Here is a 21198-nt window from a genome sequence, read left to right as displayed (position 1 = left end):
TTTATGTCAATGTTCGAAATTATGAAGTAGTTGTCGTATATGTATATTGTCATTGTTATTTGGATGACAGCGATTGATATATTAAATCTTACCAACCCTTGTAAAATACATCTGGATTAAAATAAGTAATATCTGATGTTGATTTACCTGATTGTTTTTATCTCAATGGTATTTATGCAGTATATATATTTTTTAATGAACCAGTATAACAAAGATGATATGTTTTGGTAAATTACTCTTATTGGTTTTTCTTTTTTCTTTTATAGGAAAACTGTGCCTGTAAACCACCAGCAGCCCGATATTTCAAGGCCAGTAATACGGAAAATCTCCCAAGTCAGTATGATTTGGCCAGTAATACGAATCAGGATGAATCAGCCAGCAACCAGATCATCCTCATGCCCAGTCTTCATCATCAGCAACATTTAAGGATCACCCCTATGCCGTCATGGATTCATCACGGAAGATAAAGCGTAAGCTTTATGGAGTAACTTACAAATTAGAGAAATGCAACAAGAAGCTGAAGGTTCAACAGCAGAAGTCAAGACGCCTGAAACATAAAGCCGAAGGTCTAAGTGGCATCGTCAATACCCTGAAGAGCCAGAATTTAATTTATTTTAGTTGTGCAGAAATGCTTGAATCCACATCCAGTGGAGTGCCGAAAGATGTCATGAAGTGCATTCTGAACAAAAAAAACAAGAAAGGTAATCTTGCTTATCCAGAGGAACTGAGAGCGTTTGCTATGACTCTTCAATTCTACTCATCGAGGGCACATGACTTTGTCAGACAATCGTTTGATCTCTGTTTGCCTCATCCGCGACAGATAAGAGAATGGTATGCATCCATCGATGGTGAACCAGGGTTTAACAAGCCTGCCTTTGCCGCCCTTCAAGCCCATGTGAATGACAACACGACAAAGGGGAAAGAAACAAACTGTGCCGTAATGATGGATGAGATGGCTATCAGAAAACATGTGGAATTTGCCAACAACAAATTTGAAGGTTAATATGTTGACATTGGAAATGGAACTTGGGATGATTCCACCCCCATTGCAAAATATGCTTTTGTGTAATCATGGCTGTTTCCATCAACGACTCTTGGAAAAGAGTCGTTTTTAAAGTCGTCGAAAAGAGTCGACGAAAAGAGTCGAAAAAGTACTGGGGTACTTTTTCATCAATGACATGAGTGGAGAGGAACGTGCAAATCTTGTGTCTGAATGCTTCCATCGACTTCATACTGTTGGAGTTAGAGCAGTGTCCCTGACTTGTGACGGGCCGTCATGTCATTTTATGTAACTTTTTTGATGATATTTGTGTGGTTAACTATAACTTTTTTGATGATATTTGTGTGGTTAACTATAACTTTTTTGGGGATATTTGTGTGGTTAACTATAACTTTTTGATGATATTTGTGTGGTTAACTATAACTTTTTTGGGGATATTTGCGTGGTTTACTATAACTTTTTTGATGATATTTGTGTCGTTAACTATAACTTTTTTGATGATATTTGTGTGGTTTACAATAACTTTTTTGGGGATATTTGTGTGGTTTACGATAACTTTTTTGATGATATTTGTGTGGTTAACTATCTTTTTGATGATATTTGTGTGGTTAACTATAACTTTTTGAGGATATTTGTGTGGTTTACAATAACTTTTTTGATATTTGTGTGGGTAACTAAAACTTTTTTGGGGATATTTGTGTGGTTAACTACAACTTTTTTGATTATATTTGTGTGGTTTACAATAACCTTTTTTGATGATATTTGTGTAGTTTACAATAACTTTTTTGATGATATTTGTGTGGTTAACTATAACTTTTTTGGGGATATTTGTGTGGTTTACGATAACTTTTTTGATGATATTTGTGTCAACTATAACTTTTTTGATGATATTTGTGTCGTTTACAATAACATTTGTGTGGTTAACTATGTCTTTTTTGATGATATTTGTGTGGTTAACTATAACTTTTTGATGATATTTGTGTGGTTTACAATAACTTTTTGGATGATATTTGTGTGGTTTACAATAACTTTTTTAATGATATTTGTGTGGTTAACTAAAACTTTTTCATATTTGTGTGGTTAACTATAACTTTTTTGATGATATTTGTGTGGTTAACTATAACTTTTTTGATGATATTTGTGTGGTTTACAATAACTTTTTGGATGATATTTGTGTGGTTTACAATAACTTTTTTGATGATATTTGTGTGGCTAACTATAACTTTTTTGATATTTGTGTGGTTAACTATAACTTTTTTGATGATATTTGTGTCGTTAACTATAACTTTTTTGATGATATTTGTGTGGTTTACTATAACTTTTTGATGATATTTGTGTGGTTTACTATAACTTTTTGGATGATATTTGTGTGGTTAACTATAACTTTTTTAATGATATTTGTGTGGTTAACTATAACTTTTTGGGGGATATTTGTGTGGTTTACTATAACTTTTTTGATGATATTTGTGTCGTTAACTATAACTTTTTTGATGATATTTGTGTGGTTTACTATAACTTTTTTGATGATATTTGTGTGGTTTACTATAACTTTTTTGATGATATTTGTGTGGTTTACCATAACTTTTTTGATGATATTTGTGTGGTTTACTATAACTTTTTTGGGGATATTTGTGTGGTTAACTATAACTTTTTTGATGATAGTTGTGTGGTTTACTATAACTTTTTTGATGATATTTGTGTGGTTTACTTTAACTTTTTTGATGATATTTGTGTGGTTTACTATAACGTTTTTGATGATATTTGTGTGGTTAACTATAACTTTTTTGGGGATATTTGTGTGGTTTACTATAACTTTTTGAGAGGCTGCTTTATAAGATTTATCCAGATAGTCTGACTGTAAACAAGAGTAGTAATGATTGTACTGTTGCTGTATATCTGGACATGTTAGAGTTGGACAGAATGGCTTTAGTACAAGTGTGGATCACAAAGTTGATGATTTTACTTTCCCTGTATTCTTGTACACCTTTCCAGGTAGCAATGTACCAATTAAAATGGTTTACAATGTCTTCTCATCTCAGTTATTTAGATTTGCAAGAATTTGTTCAGTGAAGGATGATTTTGTGGAACGTGCTGAGAATGTATTTTCCATCATCTTCTACTACATCTTCCACTATATAAGAGAGATGTCTGTCTGTGTGTGTGTGTGTCTGTCTGTCGCCATTTTTCTCAGAGATGGCTGAACGGATCTTCGTCAAACTTTCAGAGGTTCATCAGTGAGTGCCTGGAAGTGTTTTAGGAAAAATAAAAAAAATTAAAAAAATAAAAAAGTTCGTTTTTTTGTGATTGAAAAAAAAAACACCTCTCGATAGTGCCTACGCCTTTTTGATTAATGACAGTTATATACAAGTACACATTCGCATAAATAAATACAAAACAATCAACTGACATTTGAACACAAATAAATCAAACAATTCCGGAAGTGCACGACGTTGGTAGTAGGGCTTCTTCTTCTTCCAGATCTGCATCACACTTAACTCAAACGTGATGAACGGAAATTCACCAGCAGATATTCAACGAAAAGGTGATGAACCTCCTTCCTTTCCCCCACTCCCTTCCTCACCCCTCCCTCTCCTGTCTCCTCCATCCTCTCCCGCTCCCCCCCACCCCCCGCCCGTCAATGCCAGGTACTCCTGCTAGTGTTAAATAGAGAACATTTGGCTGATTGTTTGATCAGGTCTTGTGAGAATTTCTTTCGACTACATCGTCACCTTTTGTTTAAGTTTGGTTGGTTTTCATGTAAACAAGTTCCTATTGCATTACATTTGATATAGGTGTTAAAACATGGAGTTATGTAGGTAAAAATGATATGTATAAAATGTGTTATAAGTCAGCATTAAGGTTGGTGGTTGCTAGGATACGCAGTGCAGCGTGGTGGTTGTGGATGACAGTTTGAATGTTTGAATGGCAGTTTGAGTCGATGGTTGGACGGAGATGCTGTGTAATGGACATGTTTGTCAGGTGAAGTATTTATCGCGAAGTCTATTGTTATATTAAGTAATTTATGATTAAGTTATTAGTTTGTGTTAATATTTTAAATAAAAGTAGTAATTAGATAAGTTTGAATAAGGATATTGCATTGCTGTGTTGACTAACTGTCTGGACACAACTTTGAGGTTGTGGGTCCATTGATGTTGAGTAATCTACTGATGTGGATCTGCATTCAGGGTTGTGGATCCGCCGTTTGGAGGTTCTGGGCTGAAAGGATCGAAATCTCGATGAAAAACGGTGTTCAGCTAATGATCCGGGCAGTTGGAAAACCAGTCATTTGCTTATCTATCTATAATTCCAGTAATCTCTGTGTGTATGTCTGTATGTTTGTCTGTATGTTTGTCTGTGACCGCTGTTTCTCGACAACCACGGGTCCGATATACTTGAAACTTGCCAGGTATATTGCTGGGGACCCGAGGATGTGCCTTTTCAAGGTTTCATATTAATCGGAGAAGTAGTTACCGAGCTATGTCCAAAAAACGATTCAACCAATCAGAGAGCAGCGAGTTATCACGTGTGCCGAACGTGGCGAACAGACTCTGCCTCGGACGGCACATTTGAGAGCGTATTCATTTATTTCACGTTGGCAAACTATGTTGCCGCTATGTTGGCGTTAAACTATGTTTTAAAACTAATTAAAACTAATTTGCGATTCTTTCGCTTTCCTGCGCGTTTGTGCACGCTATGGCGATTGCTTTACCAAACTCCGCAAGCCGTTCGCTTTGGACCAAACCATTTCATGTAAATAGAGGGGGGGGATTGTCACCGTACTCGCAAGCCGTTCGCTTTGGACCAAACCATTTCATGTAAATAGAGGGGGGGGGGATTGTCACCGTACTCGCAAGCCGTTCGCTTTGGACCAAACCATTTCATGTAAATAGAGGGGGGGGGGGATTGTCACCGTACTCGCAAGCCGTTCGCTTTGGCTTTGCGAATGGACCAAACCATTTCATGTAAATAGAGGGGGGGGATATAATTTTAGATATATATATAGTACGGGCATGCCCTAGTCTATCTATAATTCCAGTAATCTCTGTGTGTGTGTGTGTGTGTGTGTGTGTGTGTGTGTGTTTGTCTGTGACCGCTGTTTCTCGACAACTACCGGTCCGATATACTTGAAACTTGCCAGGTATATTGCTGGGGACCCGAGGATGTGCCTTTTCAAGGTTTCATATTAATCGGAGAAGTAGTTACCGAGCTATGGCGATTTCTTTACCAAACTCCGCAAGCCGTTCGCTTTGGACCAAACCATTTCATGTAAATAGAGAGGGGGGGGGGGGGGTTCTGTGGTCGTTGCGAATGGACCAAACCATTTCATGTAAATAGAGGGGGGGGGTTCTGTGGTCGTTACTGCCACGTGGTTTCAAAGTTTTTTTTTGTTGTTGTTGTTTGCACGCATGCTTTTTTGCACGCACGTACGGGCACCCACGTACGGGCACGTCCTAGTCTATCTATAATTCCAGTAATCTCTGTGTGTGTGTGTGTCTGTGTGTTTGTCTGTGACCGCTGTTTCTCGACAACCACGGGTCCGATATACTTGAAATTTGCCAGGTATATTGCTGGGGACCCGAGGATGTGCCTTTTCAAGGTTTGAAATTAATCGGACAAGTGGTTCCCAAGGTATGGTCACCGTACTCGCAAGCCGTTCGCTTTGGCTTTGCGAATGGACCAAACCATTTCATGTAAATAGAGGGGGGGGGGGTTCTACCGTACTCGCAAGCCGTTCGCTTTGGCTTTGCGAATGGACCAAACCATTTCATGTAAATAGAGGGGGGGGTTCTGTGGTCGTTACTGCCACGTGGTTTCAAAGTTTTTTTTTGTTGTTGTTGTTTGCACGCATGTTTTTTTGCACCCACGTACGGGCACGCCCTAGTCTATCTATAATTCCAGTAATCTCTGTATGTGTGTGTGACTGTGTGTTTGTCTGTGACCGCTGTTTCTCGACAACCACGGGTCGGATATACTTGAAACTTGCCAGGTATATTGCTGGGGACCCGAGGATGTGCCTTTTCAAGGTTTGAAATTAATCGGACAAGTGGTTCCCAAGGTATGGTCACCGTACTCGCAAGCCGTTCGCTTTGGCTTTGCGAATGGACCAAACCATTTCATGTAAATAGAGGGGGGGGGGTTCTACCATACTCGCAAGCCGTTCGCTTTGGCTTTGCGAATGGACCAAACCATTTCATGTAAATAGAGGGGGGGGGGGTTCTGTGGTCGTTACTGCCACGTGGTTTCAAAGTTTTTTTTTGTTGTTGTTGTTTGCACGCATGTTTTTTTGCACCCACGTACGGGCACGCCCTAGTAGGTTAAACTTGAAATATAAAATAGTTTTTACAAGTACTTACAAGTACATAATATAGCTGCGTATGTATATCTGTATAGGTGCGTTTATATATGTATGTGTATGCATGTGTTGATATAAATATATAAATATATATTATGTGTGTGTGTATGTATTGTTAATGTCCGGTTTCCTTCTTGTAACTACAGTGCAGTAACTGGTCTTTATTTTTATCATACGGAAGCTGAGAGAAAGAGTCTGATGCACAACTCGCCACCGGCCAAGATTTGTTTTGTGTACATCAAAATGGTCCTCGTACAAAAAAGGTGTGTGGAAGCTGAAAGAGCTGGCAGGTGGGAACAGCACCTTATTGATGTATAAACTTGCTGCCATACCTGATATCTACTGGACACAGTAAACAAGTAGCAGGTATCCCACAATATCTGATGGTGATGAAGAAGCATCTCCCACCAGACAGGTACATAATTCCAATGTTTAATCATGGATTGTTCTTCTTCTTTTGAATGTGGATAAGGCATCGAGGTTGCGTCATTGACTGAGTGAGTTGCTGTGACGTTGATGACCAATGCCCTGTGTAGGTTAATGTGGATTTGTTTTGTACTTTGTTCAGGATGCCGGCGAAAGCTCGCCTACTCTTCACGAAGGACACCGTGGGATCTTTAACGTTCACCAACAAATGCCGGAAGACGGGATTCCCGTTTAATGTTCATCCGAGGGACGGTACGCACATTGATGGATCACCCTACCTGTGAAACACCTGGATGAGAATTTGTATGCTGGGTCGGGGTTCCAACGCAGGTAGACAGCTTTAGAGGTCAGTGTGCATACCTGTGGAGTTCAGGACATCCTGCCAGACAAATCATGGAGTGATGTTGTGAGCAACAATCGCCCGGATATTAAACACCGAACCCCACAATGTCCCATCCCCCGTGAACGACGTTAAGGAACAAACACAGAGGACAGGTACACAAACTTGTCATGTACTTTACCTGCTACAGACATTTCCAGGGACGGCGTTTCGCTATTCTTCTGATCACTTTTACGAAGCATCGTGTTTTAATTTTTTCACCAGGAGATTTTAGTCTAGTAGGAAGACTAGGTCCCTCTGCACCCCCCGGAGATATACTTCTAATCAGTGTTTCTAGATTGGAAAAAATGTGTAGAAAATGACTAGCTATGGCCCCAAGCTGAAAAAATGTCCTGCATGGCATGGCAATGGCCTGCAGCCTGTGCCTGGGCTAGGGGGTTTCACCTCTGCAACTGGTTCTCCCCCACCCAGCAAATCAACAGTCGACTACTGCACGCCTATCCACCAACCGATCACAGACAACGCAGTTGTTCGTGAGCTACTGAAGCGTTCCGAGGCAGCAACTGCTGAGGTGGGTCAGAGATGGGTCCTGAATACATTTGATCTGGGTGTCTGCATGAAAGCCCTTCCCATCATCTGGCGCTGGCCAAATGAATTTGCTAGTCATGTAGTAACGATTGGACCCTTCCACACATCCATGAACTACATCGGGATGCTCACTGGACACAAGATGCGTGGTTCTGGATATGCAGAGATTCTCTTTGAGGCACAACTAGTAACAAGTGGATCTCTCAAAGGTGTTCTCAGTGGAAAGGCCTACGCAAAGTCCCTCTTTTGCCTCAAAACAGTGTGTGAGGCAATGGAGAGGCTGTTGATGGAGAGATTCACTGAGGAGGAGAACATCATGATCTCTGACCCTGCTGTGCTTCTCAGAATGACCCAGTCTTGCAACCGAGAGCACCTCGATGAAGCCCTCAAAGACCCCTCAACTCTACTCCTCATCAAAAATTTGCATAAAATTTGCATAATTTTGCATAAAATTTGCAGCAGTAATTTGCATAAAAATGGTATGTGGGACATTTTTTCAGCTTGGGGCCATAGCTAGTCATTTTCTACACATTTTTTCCAATCTAGAAACACTGATTAGAAGTATATCTCCGGGGGGTGCAGAGGGACCTAGTCTTCCTACTAGACTATTTATCATAAAAAAGCGTTCGGAGCACCTGACCAACTCGGGCTCTGTTCAAACGACGCCACACATTCCACTTCCAAGTCTCACGCGCACTGCACATTGTTTCCTATTGTGATGTCACAAAGCACGTTTCGTGCATGATCTTATAGCAGTTTTTTCATTCGCGACGCAAATGTAATACCTGCGCAGATTCGTCATCGTGGTTGCAATATCAACATTCATTGACGTCATCGTGGAATATCATTTTTCGTCATCGTGACTTGTTAATTATACGCAGCTGAAGTCGAGCAGGAGCGCACCGGGGCGGAGCTCCGCACATCAATCCATCGGAGGCGGAGCTTAGCTTCACAACAGTGAAAAAATATATATAATAAGCACCCACATTCAGATCGGCTCAGGTATTGTGCTTTGTTTGCTTTCATGACCCAATCATAGAATAGGGATCAACCTTGGGTATGTCGATCCATTGGACACTTTGTCTTGAGAGCAGGGAACGTACAGACCCGGACAAATTGCTCAATCCAACAAGGTCGAGAAGCGAAACAAACTTTCCAACCATTTTATATCCTGATTTCATGGATTATCTTTTATCTCCAAAAGTATTTCCACCTTGGAAGATGTGACGTCATGGAAAAGCTTGGACGTTTCAAACGAGTTAAAGTCTGGGGCTCTGTGTGGATCAGTTCTCATGAAGAATGGCGATCACGTGGTATGAGCAAAGGTAGAAGATGTAGGCTTATAATACAACAATGACAGACTCATGCTGTGAAAGCAGGTAACCATGATGTTAAACACTGTATATTAACACCGATAACGTGCTACCAGTAAAGGTAGCATTACAATACAAAGACACGGACTCGTGTTGGCAGGGCAGGTAACCATGGTGTTATACACTGTATATTAACATCGATCACGTGCTACCAGTAAAGGTAGCATTACAATACAAAGACACGGACTCGTGTTGGCAGGGCAGGTAACCATGGTGTTATATACTGTACGAGTATAAAGTCCGTCAAAACTGACGGGTTGGAACAGTTTTTGACGGTACAGCCACGTGAGCATGCCAAAGTCTGAAGTCTGAGCCGAGTTTCAGGTGTGCTTATATCATCTTTATTTATTAGACATCCTACAAACGTAAATGAACACTCGTTTTACTCTGCGCGCATTGCACGTCACGTGCAGCAAATTTCACCTTGCTGTGCCTTGGATTTATTGTGATTAAAAAATACCCGCTTCTGTACACCGACCTTAAGGCTCAGTTTGCAAGCCACCGTCTGCAATTTTAATGGAAGAGGCATAATTACTCTTCTTTGGGGTCTTCGGAGTCCTTGGGGTCTTTTGTGTCCATGGGGTCTTTTATGTCCTCTGGGTCATTTGGGTTCTTGGGGTCTTCAGTGTCTTCAGCGTCTTTTGTGGCTTTTGCGTCTTTTGGGTCTTCTGGTTCATCAGTGTCTTTTGGGTCATTTGAGTCTTTTGGGTCCTCTAGGTCTTTTGAGTCATTCCAGAATGTTGGGTTCTCAATCTGTATCTTTGGGGTATTTAAGGGTCTTTGGGGTATTTTGTGTCCTAGAGGTAATTTGGGGTCCACTGGGTCCTCGGAGTAGTTAATTGGTTCTGGGGTCTTTTCATTCTTTTGGATTGTTTGTGTCTTTGGGGTATTTTGGGTCTTTAAGGGTCTCCAGGGTCTTCGGTGTCTTTTCGGTCTTCTGGGTATTTTCGATATTTTCAGTCTTCGGAGTTTTTTGGGTCTTCTTGGTCTTTTGGATATTTTGGGTCTTGGGGTCTTTGGGGTCTTTTTGGTCTTCTGGGTCTTTTCGAACCTTTCAGTAACCGGGACCTTTTGGGTCTTTGGGCTCTTTTCGGTCTTCAGGGTCTTTTCGATATTTTCAGTCTTCTGGGTATTTAAATATCTTTGGGGTATTTTGCATCGTTGGAGTATTTTGGGTCTTCGTGGTCGTTTTGGGTCTTTAACAATCTTCAGAGTCCTTTTGGTATTTGGGGTATTTGGGGTCTTTATGGGTCTTTGGGGAATTTTGGGTATTCAGGGTATTTTGGGTTTTGTTGTCTTTTGGATCTTTAAGGGTCTTTGTGTCTTTGGGGTATTTTGGGTTTTCAGGGACTTGTTGGTCTTTTAAGTCCTCTGGGTCATTTGGGTCATTGGGGTCTTCAGGGTCTTTAAGGGTCTTTTGGGTATTTGGGGTCTTCAGTGTATTTAAGGGTATTTGGGATATTTTGGGTCTTTGGGGTCTTTTGTGTCTTCTGGGTCTTCTGGGTGTTTTACTGTCTTCAGGGTCTTTTTGGGTATTCGTGGTATTTATCGGTCTTTGGGGCATTTTGGGCCTTCGGGGTTTAATGGGTTTTCGGGGTCTTTAAGGGTCTTAAGGATCTTTCGAGTCTTCATGGTCTTTTGGGTCTTCAAGGATTTTGGGGCCTTTTTTTTTTTTTTAAAGTCTTTGGAGTATTTTGAATATTTAACAGTCTTCAGTGTTTTCGGGGTCTTCTGGGTATTTTGGAAGTTTGGGCCCATTGGGTCTTCAGGGTCTTTTGTGTCTTTGGGGTATTTTGGGTTTGTGGAGTCCTTGGGGTCTTTTGGGCCCTTGAGGTATTTTGGGTCCTCTGGGTCATTTGGGTCCACGGGATTGTCTGCGTCTTTTGTATCCTTGGGGTATTTTGGGTCTTCAGAGTCTTTTGGGTCTGCTGGGTATTTTGGGTGCTTGGGGTTAATTGTGTCTTCAGGGTCTTTTGGGTCTTTAGGATCTTTCATGTCTTTGGGGTCAATTTGGGTCTTCAGGGTCTTTTGGGTATTTGGGATATTTTGGGTCTTTGGGGTCCATTTGGTCTTCATGGTCTTTTCATTATTTTGGGTCTCTGGGGTCCTCTGGGTATTTTGTGTCTTTGGGTCTTTAATAGTCTTCAGTGTGTTTTGTGTCTGTTGGGTCTTCGGGGTATTTTGGGTGTTTGGGGTCCATTTGGTCTTAAGGGTCTTTTGGGATATTTGGGGTCTTTAGAGTCCTTGGGGTCTTCTGAGTCTTCATGTTCTTATGTGTCTTTAACAGTCTACAGGGTATTTTGGGTGTTTGGGGTTCATTGGGTCTTCGGGGTCTTCTGGGTCATTGGGGTATTTTGGGTCCTCAGTCTTTTAGGTCTCTTAACCGGTTGACACACAGTCGTGTTGAAAGATTGCCCCCCCCCCCTCACTCAAATCCCACCTAAAGCACTTCTCAAAGTCTTTAAAACCTAGCCTGACACACACACACACACACACACACACACACACACACACACACACATACACTGTTTTATTTGGTGGATATTAACATCGATCACGTGGTACGAGCAAAGTTAGCCCAATAACACAATGACACGGACGGGACTCGTGTTGGCAGAGCAGATAAACATGATATTATACAGTGTATTAACATCATCGTTATCTGCTCTAACATCTACGTCAATACCCCAGAAAACATCAGGGAAAAAACGTTTTTTAAATCGATTAATCACGTGACAATGCTTTCTTTCCTCGAGATGGATCATTCCCTTTCCGCTGTGTTTATCACCACTCACAAGGTGATATGTTTTGTGGGTAAAGTGAGGCCCACCCTCGGTCTCATCTCCAAACATTGTGGACCACGATCGGTCTCGCGTTATCTCTCATCTCTCGTGATCTCGGGTTGCATTGATTGCATGACGTCATTAAATTTGGGGGCCCTTGGGCACGTGACCATTATACACATGCATTAATCCGCCATTGCGGACAGAGCAGGGCTCGCTCGCCCGTGGCTCATTCCTAACCCGGAAGCAGTCCCTGCTTCCTCTTTATCTTCGTTTTTATTTTCGCACTGTAATGTGGCGGCTTACAAATTGCCGACGACACAAACAATCTTCTTTAAAAGAGGAAGAGGAACGATGTGCGTAACCAGGAAGTATTTAATAATGTTGAAGAACTTCCGGGTGATCTTGCAAACCTCGTACTGGAGGCCTAATTGTGACAAAGAGGTGAACGGATCTGCAGAGGTTTGTTCAGAGATTCTCATTTTATTATTAATCCTGAGAAAGATCTGTAAAACGTTTATTTGAAGATAAAATAATTTTCTGTTCGTTGATGACGGGAATGAAGATAAGTTAAACGAGTTTTTATTAAATGTACGATGAGGTATTTGATTGTTCATTTATTTTAATGAGGTGTTTTTCACTCGTTTTGTTTTAGTCACTGCATTGTTTTATATGACGTCATCACTAAATTCATACAACGATGGTTAAACCTCATTCTTCCTTTTAACTACAAACTAGATAGAAAGTTTTTATAATTAACTTGTACAACCAATGTCACCTCCAAATGAGGAGTTATAAAGGTTGTAGATGATGGATGGATGAGGGATCTATGTAGCGTTGGTATGGAAGAAAATGTCGGCCCATCTGCGACATCCAAAACTAAAGTTGGACTATCTTCTCTAAAAAGGCGTTTAAGCCGGAGATTCTCAACCGGTGGGTCGCGGCCATCATTGGGCCGGATGGTGCAACCTTGTGGTCCGCGGACATCGTATCCACCTGAGAAGGCAGGTGATTAGTTTAACTCACAAGTGTTTGTAAAATTAACCTCACGGAAAAATAGTTATCTTCATGCTATTGAAGACTATATAATTATAACCAGGCTGTCACATTTTAGTCAATTCGAGAAAAACGTGAAAAATATTTTGAAAAACGTGAAAAATGTGCAAAACGTGCAAAACATGAAAAACGGGGAAAAAAATTAAAATGTGACTTAGCCTGGTTATAATTCTATGGTCATCTATTGTATTAACTTATGATTGCAATGATTCTGTTTAAAATGAAAATACAGAGAGGTCGAGATTAAATGTGAATTAGGAAATGACGAGGGTTTTCATCCGTAACATTCGCACATTCGGTATTTGCAGGTTCACCATTGACCGTATTTGGTTGATCGAAGGTGTTTCCGGTATGGAGAACGTCTCGGGCACCTCGTCTGCACAAGAAAAGGCAAGCTGGTGTATTTTAATTATACTGTATTTTCTTTTGACAAACATGGACCGTTAACTGAAAATATAACCCGATGATGGTGGCAAAACTTCAGGAGTTGCTAAAAGGAGGTGAAACGCATTGTCAGAAAATACAACCCCGGATATATTAAGTTCTAGTTTAGAGTGGAAGGGTATTCAGTCAGAGTGGGCAATCAAGTTCCTGTTACCTTTCACCACCACATACCTGTGTGAGTCTGGGTTTTCACTTGTGACTGGCACAAAATCAAAGACCAGGAATAAACTGAAAGCAACTTTGAATGGTACTCTGCGAGTCGGCCTCTCACCTATCCCTCCTCAGATTGATCTGATTGGTTCTTAGAAGCAAACCAAGTATCTCACGAATGTAAGCAACACACTATATTTAAGGCTTAAATGTTTGTTAGGCCAACACATCGCCTTCAAACTAGGATAGCATCCATGTTCTTCTACTCAGGTCTTTAAAGACAGCTTTTTGGTCACAAATACATGGAATTAGAGTGGCCAATCGAGCTTACACCCTTATTTTTGGCTCATCAGGATAACGTACTGGCAAATTATTTATTTGTGACCATGCTTCACAGCTTAAAGGTGAGTTTGGCTGTCTCTTACATATACTGTCAGTGTAAATGTGGTGATCAAGCTGGATACATTTACCGTTTAGCTGGATACATGATTAAATTGGATAAGATAATAGCTCATAAAACATTCCAAACTGAGTCGAGAAAATAACATGTATATATTTTCTGTGATTAACATAAGCATTGTATCTTTGGCACGTCATCGGTGAAATGGAAAACTTCTTGGAATGGCTCAAGTCCCAATAGTGGGATGTCCAGACACTCAGTCAATTCAAATTGATGCAAAAGTTTCGTTTTCAGTACCAATTTGAAGGTAAGGGCCTACAGAACAATTTTGGTTCGAGTATCAAGCACTCGTATAAATATATATTTTTGGGAGAATTTGGAGGATTTGTTTCGTCACTAATCTTCCCCATACCCACCTGCGTTGTCATCCAAAGGGTCCCTTAACTCCTGTACCAAGTCAGATTTGTTGGTATACATCGTGGAAGCCAGTACGAGTAGCGCCATTTCTGTTGACGAGGAGCTAGTTGCACCAGATGTTTATGACTTTATTGTTATTGACAGTGGAGTACTGATACACTCACTTCCTAGTACAACTGTCCAAGGAAACACCTTTGATTCATATTTTGACAAGGTATTCTGCCCAAGAGTTCGCCACGACTTGAAAAGATCGACAAGAGCACACATTGTCTGGGACCAGTATCGTGCGCTGACGATCAAAGGAGGCACAAGGGAAAAACAAGGAACGGGCATCCGACAACGCGTAGCTGGTACTGCCAAAATCCCAGGAAATTGGCAGAAGTTTCTGGTGAATGTTGATAACAAGGAACTGTTCTCATTCCTGTCAAAAAAGATAACATAAGGACAGTTACCAGATGACAAGGATGTCTCCATCACTGCAGGTGATCAAGTCCACCATGTTGGAAACATTCCACCAATGGATCAATGTAACCATGAGAAAGCTGACGCTCATGTCCTAGTACATCTCCTCCACGCCCTCCATACATTGTCACTTGGGATGGTTCATACTGAAGACACAGATGTTGTCGTAATCCTTCTGAGTAATTTTCCATCACATCAAGGCTCTGAATCCAGCCACAGAAATCTGGATCTCCTTCAAAGTGGGAAAGACAACCAGAATGATCTCCCTGAACACTATTGCCACAAACCTGGGCAGGAAAACATGCAAAGCCATGGCCTTCTTCCATGCATTCACTGGCTCAGACAGCACGTCTTCCTTCAAGTTTAAGGGTAAGCGATACTGCTGCAAGTTGATGCACGAAGTGCCATCCCTCATGGAGGAACTTGCAGCTGTCGTCGACACTCCATTCTAAACATCGCCAAGGCTGAAAGAAGTGGCAACGAACTTTGCCTATAGGCTGTGCACCAATGAGTCAAACGAGGACAATGACGTTGACCTCGTCCGAATGAGGGTGTTCTCACAGAAGACTAGGGACGAGGAGAGAAATCCCCCAATGAGTGATGCTTTAGATCAACATCTCAAAAGGAGTGTCTTCCAAGCGAGCATCCGGACAACAGCCCAAAGGTTTATGATGCCTGTCAACAACCGCACTAATCATGGGTGGAAGGTAGAGGACGGCAAGCTGATTCCCATTTGGACCTCGCTGCCCCTCGCCAAGGATGTATTCCACCTGGATGCGAAGTAGGTGCACTTGCACAAGTACCTGCGCTCTAGGCAAGTGCATGAGGGCAAAGTTGAAGTGCACACATCTGTGCAAGTGAAAATGCGAGAAGTAGCTGGACCAGAACAATTTCCATTACTGACATGTATATATGGTTGATTTGTTAGCCACTTTCTTATTAAAACTATTGTTCAAGGAGTTATTCAAGCAATTATCTAAGCAGTTACTCACCATCTTATTGTAGCACAGTTAAAAGATAAATAAAAATGTCACTATATCATTGGGTCCGAGTATAATTATCCAGTTTATTTTTTTTAAACGTGTTTCAGCTTACCGGGCCGATAACCCTTGGTCTTTTTTTGTGGATATGCGCCGATACCGGCAAAATTATTGCTTCTATTGGCAATATGCTTGAAACACAAGTTGCTACTCCTGATCCTGAATCCATACATACCTCACATGTTCAGATTGGATCATCCAATCAAAAGTTATAAACAGTTTCCATATTTCGCATGGGCCGGTGGGGGGTTGCGAAACACCCACATCCCCAGAAGCCCCATTTTTAATCTGAGTGCTTGACACTTGAATCCAAAATTGTTCTACAGGCCCTTACCTTTAAATTGGTACTGAAAATGAAACTTTTGCATCAATTTGAAATGAAAAGAAAAAATGGCCCATGCACGGCCCCCCCACGACACGGCCTGAGAGCAGAAACAGCCCAAGCAGTGATCGATATTAAAGCTTGGAATTGAGGATCAGAAAGTTATTCGAGCTCGCACTGAGTCGGATCCATGGTGGACCGAGCTCCTCTCTCTCGCCAAAGAGTAATTTGCAGTGTGTCTTGTGTAAATTTATGAATTATTTTTCGAATCCGCAATATGTCCAGATTGCATGGTCTTTTCTATTGGGAAGTATTTTTGTCAACTTAGAGAATGTTATTCGGGAACTTGCCAGTTTCTGTGAAAAGATTTTTGAATCTAAAAATGTGCACCGGGACAACCTTTTCTGGTTTCTGTGGAACCGGGCTCAGTGATTTCTGCAGTCTCCAATTTCAGAATGATGGATTAACACCCAAGTCTGGTACGTGACGTATTTTTTAAATACAACATCGCATGTCAAGAAGTAAGCTTTGTGTTCTGTGATTGATTTTTTTTATTTTTACCTTTGCCACCAAAGGTGGATGGAGGTTATATTTTCACTCATGTCTGTTTGTCTGTGAGCAGAATATCTCAAAACATTATGGATTGATTCTGACGAAACGTTTTGGAGTGACAAGGAAGGTTGCGTGTGTGACGAGGACATATTGGTTACATTTTGGTGAAGATCCGGATGCGTGTCCTATAATCAGCCCATCTGCCGCGCAAGGGAGACGTGTGTGTGTGTGTGTGTGTGTGTGTGTGTGTGTGTGTGTGTGTGTGTGTGTGTGTGTGTGTGTGTGTGTGTGTGTGTGTGTGTGTGTGTGTGTGTGTGTGTGTGTGGGTGTGTGTGTGTGGGTGTGTGTGTGTGGGTGTGTGTGTGTGGGTGTGTGTGTGTGGGTGTGTGTGTGGGGGTGTGTGTGTGGGGGTGTGTGTGTGGGGGTGTGTGTGTGGGGGTGTGTGTGTGGGGGTGTGTGTGTGTGGTGTGTGTGGTGTGTGTGGTGTGTGTGGTGTGTGTTTGGTTGTTTTTTGTCTCCATATGCGGGTTTCAGAAGGTGGAATGGAGCCTCCCAGTCTGAAAGTATCCACCACTATTTCAGTAATAGTATGAGAACCAACTACACTAAAGTGGCTTATATTGTGATTTTCATTCATGCATATGTGTACATTTATACCTTAAACCCATGTATTGTCGAGAGGGTACATTTAGCGGACAAGAAACGCCCAGTTGTCATTATCTGAAGGTTTACACAATCGAGTTGTAATCATATTCACAGGGCTCATCATGTACGTGATTCGCGATATTTCTTAATTTGTTAAATTTTACATAGTCACTCTTATTTACTCAAGATATACACAAATGGTAACAAATTGTCGACAGTCACGCCCCTATGCATAAAAAACCCATATATATGGTCACAATGCTTTGTTTTCTGTGCTCATTGGGATAATTAGGTTGTACCTGAGCCAGGGATTGCTTCATCGTTTTCCAGGATTGCATTTGGATAATGTTTCCATGAGTTTTCTGGAACTGGAATGTTGAGACTTTTGCAGATGGGTTAGTGGATTGCTCCACATTTCTTCTTTTTTGGGGGGGTGTTGCCCAAACAGCATTTTTGTTTATCAGTTGTTTTCTCGTATAGTTGTGGTCTTTCCCCAAATGGGGCAATCTCATCTCTACTTTTTTGCTTGCCAGCTCTTAAATCCAGTTTTTGCTGTTCCTCCTCGTCCTGAAACTCCTTCTTTCCTTCACCTCCCTGTTCCTTCTGTCCTGTATGTTATCATCCACCATTCTCATTTTCATCCCATTCAATTTATGTTGGTGTTTTCACTCGGTCCACAATTGAAAGTTGGGTCTGTTTCCCCTCCCCCATTGGAGTGGTTCTTTGTCTCCTCTACCTCTGTCTCACCACGCCTTTGCTGCGAGGTCCCCAGTGACGCTCCTCATTCCAAACCATTGCTTCATCGTGCAGTCCCTCCCCGTGCCATTGTGGCCACTTTTGCACCTCTCCTCTGTCCATATCTGATGACCATGTGCCTCCCATCCTCCATTTCTTGTGCATGTCTTCTGCCTTTCACCAAACCTTTTATTTTTATTTTCGGATTTATGTGCCGTCCACTCAACTTTTTCAATTTTTTTGGTTGGCACCATCCCTACTCTGGTGGATAATCTGGTGGGCTGGGCTGGTTAATCAGCTGGGCCATTAATGTCGTTCTTCTGCTGGCTAATCCCCACTGTTGATGTCTTGAATCGACGTTACAGTAGTAAATGGACTCTTTCTCCTCCTTGCTCTAAGGTTCTTTTTTTTTTTTTAGTTCTGTTTTTGAGATGGGTAGTACCTAAACAGCCTCTTGGCTTGGTGCAAATCTCGATCCAATTTTGAGTTGGCGTTTGTTCCCACTGGAGAATGTGCAGGCTTCATTCTTTGGCGTGAACTCGGTGCCGCCACATAGACTAATACCACACGGTGGTCTGTGTCCCATAATTTCATTTCTTTTCCTTTATCTCCAACACCATTTCATTTGTCGAAGTCTCTGACCTTCCCCCGGCACTTCGCCCACCCTACTTCAGCCCATTGGAAGTAGTTTCTCACCTCATGGATCTCCGAGCTGGCGACTCAACATTACGTTCGTCTATTGCTTCTCTGCATAATGTTTCCAGTACACAATCAACCGCAAGGCCTTGTTTGGGCTTCCAGACCTCCACGCCCATTGTATCTGTCAGTGAATTGCTTTTCCTTGCCATTCTGAGAATTTCCTTCCCAGCCAGGTCGTCCTCATGTTCTCTCGAGACCGGAACAGTCTGAGCATCGTCTTTGGTGGAAGCAGGCCTTCAATCCACATTTCCCTACTGTCGGGCTTCATCTCCGCTCCTTGATTATCCTCCTTGTCCCGCTCAAATTACCAGCCATGTCGTTGTCGATTCTCTCACATCAAAGCCCAGGAAACCACACAGTTCCCCAGAGACATGAACCATCTCTGATTGGGTCTGCAATCTACATTCGCCTCGTATAGTGCTTCATCTCCACTGCTTAAATACTCCCGTAGAGTACCAGTAGAAAGTGGGCATGGCGATGGGTTGCCATACCTGATCTAACCTGGCCCGCTGTATTTGTTGTACTTTCAGATGGGATGAAAGTCACTGAAAAAATTTCAGTTTAACTGTGGTGTCAGCAAGTATTTCTGCAAATTGTGACATGCAGTCCATAATATTGGCATTTCTTGTGTCTACGACAAGAAAGACTTCTAGATTCCCATGTTGTGCTTGGAGGTAGCTGTTTAATTACCCTGCAAACTCAAAGTGATCGGTGGGATTAAGCAATTGGTTCATGTCTGTCTGTTTACAAACGTGGACAACTTCTTTAAATTATTTTACATTTTGAACACGAATCGGAACATGAATCTGTGAACAAACCTGTCGTTTAACGGTACTTTGGCTGTGAATTTTTACCGACCACACATGTGCAGAGAGTGAGGTAATATTGTGATGGTTATGAAACCTCCCAAGGAGTGAGAGCATCCATGAACATGTAGAACTGTCTAGAATCGGCCATGCTGTTAGTTTACGTGCGCAGATAGACCTCCACCTGTTCAGAGGGAAATGGGACAAATGCGATGGGTGGGTTTAGTTAGGTTTTCCCCTTTCTACAATTATCTTGCACAATGCTCTCGCATCTTTTAAACAAAACCACATTGCAGACAAAAACTCTTCACTCACTCAAAAGCACTAGGAGGGAAAGATCGTTGGCTGTACGGGAAAAACCATGACAAGAAGTGCGGCCGACCCTGGGGACGAGCCGGACATTAGGAATGATTGTTGTTGCGCGAGAGTGAGCTGGTTTGTGGTGCGCCGAGTCAAGGGGCACGCCATGACCTCTCCTTCCAGGAACTCCACTTCCCAGGCACATTACTCCCTCGTATATCCGCCCAACCCATTTGGCTTAAAAAGCCGGAATGCCAGAGTTTCTGCTGTGTTACAGATTCGTCACTTCCGTCGTTGTGGTTTTCATCTACTGTAAACATTTTTAGTTCCATGTACAATTCTTGGTATAGTTTGAGTGAAATGGAAATAACTGTTTTCAAAAGGGAAAAATTAGTGTTTTAAAAGAAAAATGAAAATGGATCAGGAGAAACCGGAAGAGAAGAAGAGGAAACGAAAAGCGGAGCAAGTGAAGTCGGGGGAGAACGGCGGATTGGCTTTGAGGTCTCGAGTAGACGCTGGCGAACGTGGGTCACGAGCGAAGACTGGTTTCCCGGGAAAGGGATTCCTGTGACAGTCGTGATCGCTGTGACAGGTTTTGCGGTTGGTTCCGTGGAGAATCTTTGATGGAGAGCAGTATGCCTCCATTCCATTACGGGCCCGTCTGCCATTTCGCCTCTCTTCAGCCTTTTGACCTCGCTCCAGCCATTTCACCGCACCCAGCAGTTTGCCTGGTTTGTGTGTGTAATGTGGATTTCGATTGTGAATTTGCAGTTCTCCGTTTGGGTGCCGCTGAATGTTCATACCAGCATCGTTGTCTGGTGAAACGAGGGTGTGTATTCCCAGTCGCCTTTTGGGTGCACTTTTGCCTGACCGAGGTCGGCCTGACACCCCCCCCCCCCCCACCCCCCAGAGGCTTGTTGGCAGCGTTGACTGTCAGCCACCCGGGATTCTGGTCTCAATACGACCTGTTTCTTGTGATCACAGTAGCGTGGATCGACTTTGGCCTGGTGCCGGGACAGAGACTTTGGGGAATGTTACTTTTCGCTCACGTGGAGCACCATGAGTTAATGAGTAAGAAACTGGTGGTACCATCATAGGAATTATATGGTATTTTTGTTGTGTAATTGAAACATATTGTACTTGTGCTGTTATTATTGTGCAATACTAATACAATACTTGTTTTTTGGTAACAACTGATTGGTGTGGTTTCACCATTGGTCATTGGCACACATAATAGCACTTCTTTCTGCTGTGATTCCTTTTGGGGCTGGGAGGTACACCGTGACCGGGGTTTGGGGAGAAGCACG

This window comes from Myxine glutinosa, chromosome 1, assembly GCF_964187855.1.
Source record: "Myxine glutinosa chromosome 1, kmMyxGlut1.1, whole genome shotgun sequence".
NCBI lineage: Eukaryota > Metazoa > Chordata > Myxini > Myxiniformes > Myxinidae > Myxine > Myxine glutinosa.
This window is presented reverse-complemented; position numbering follows the sequence as displayed.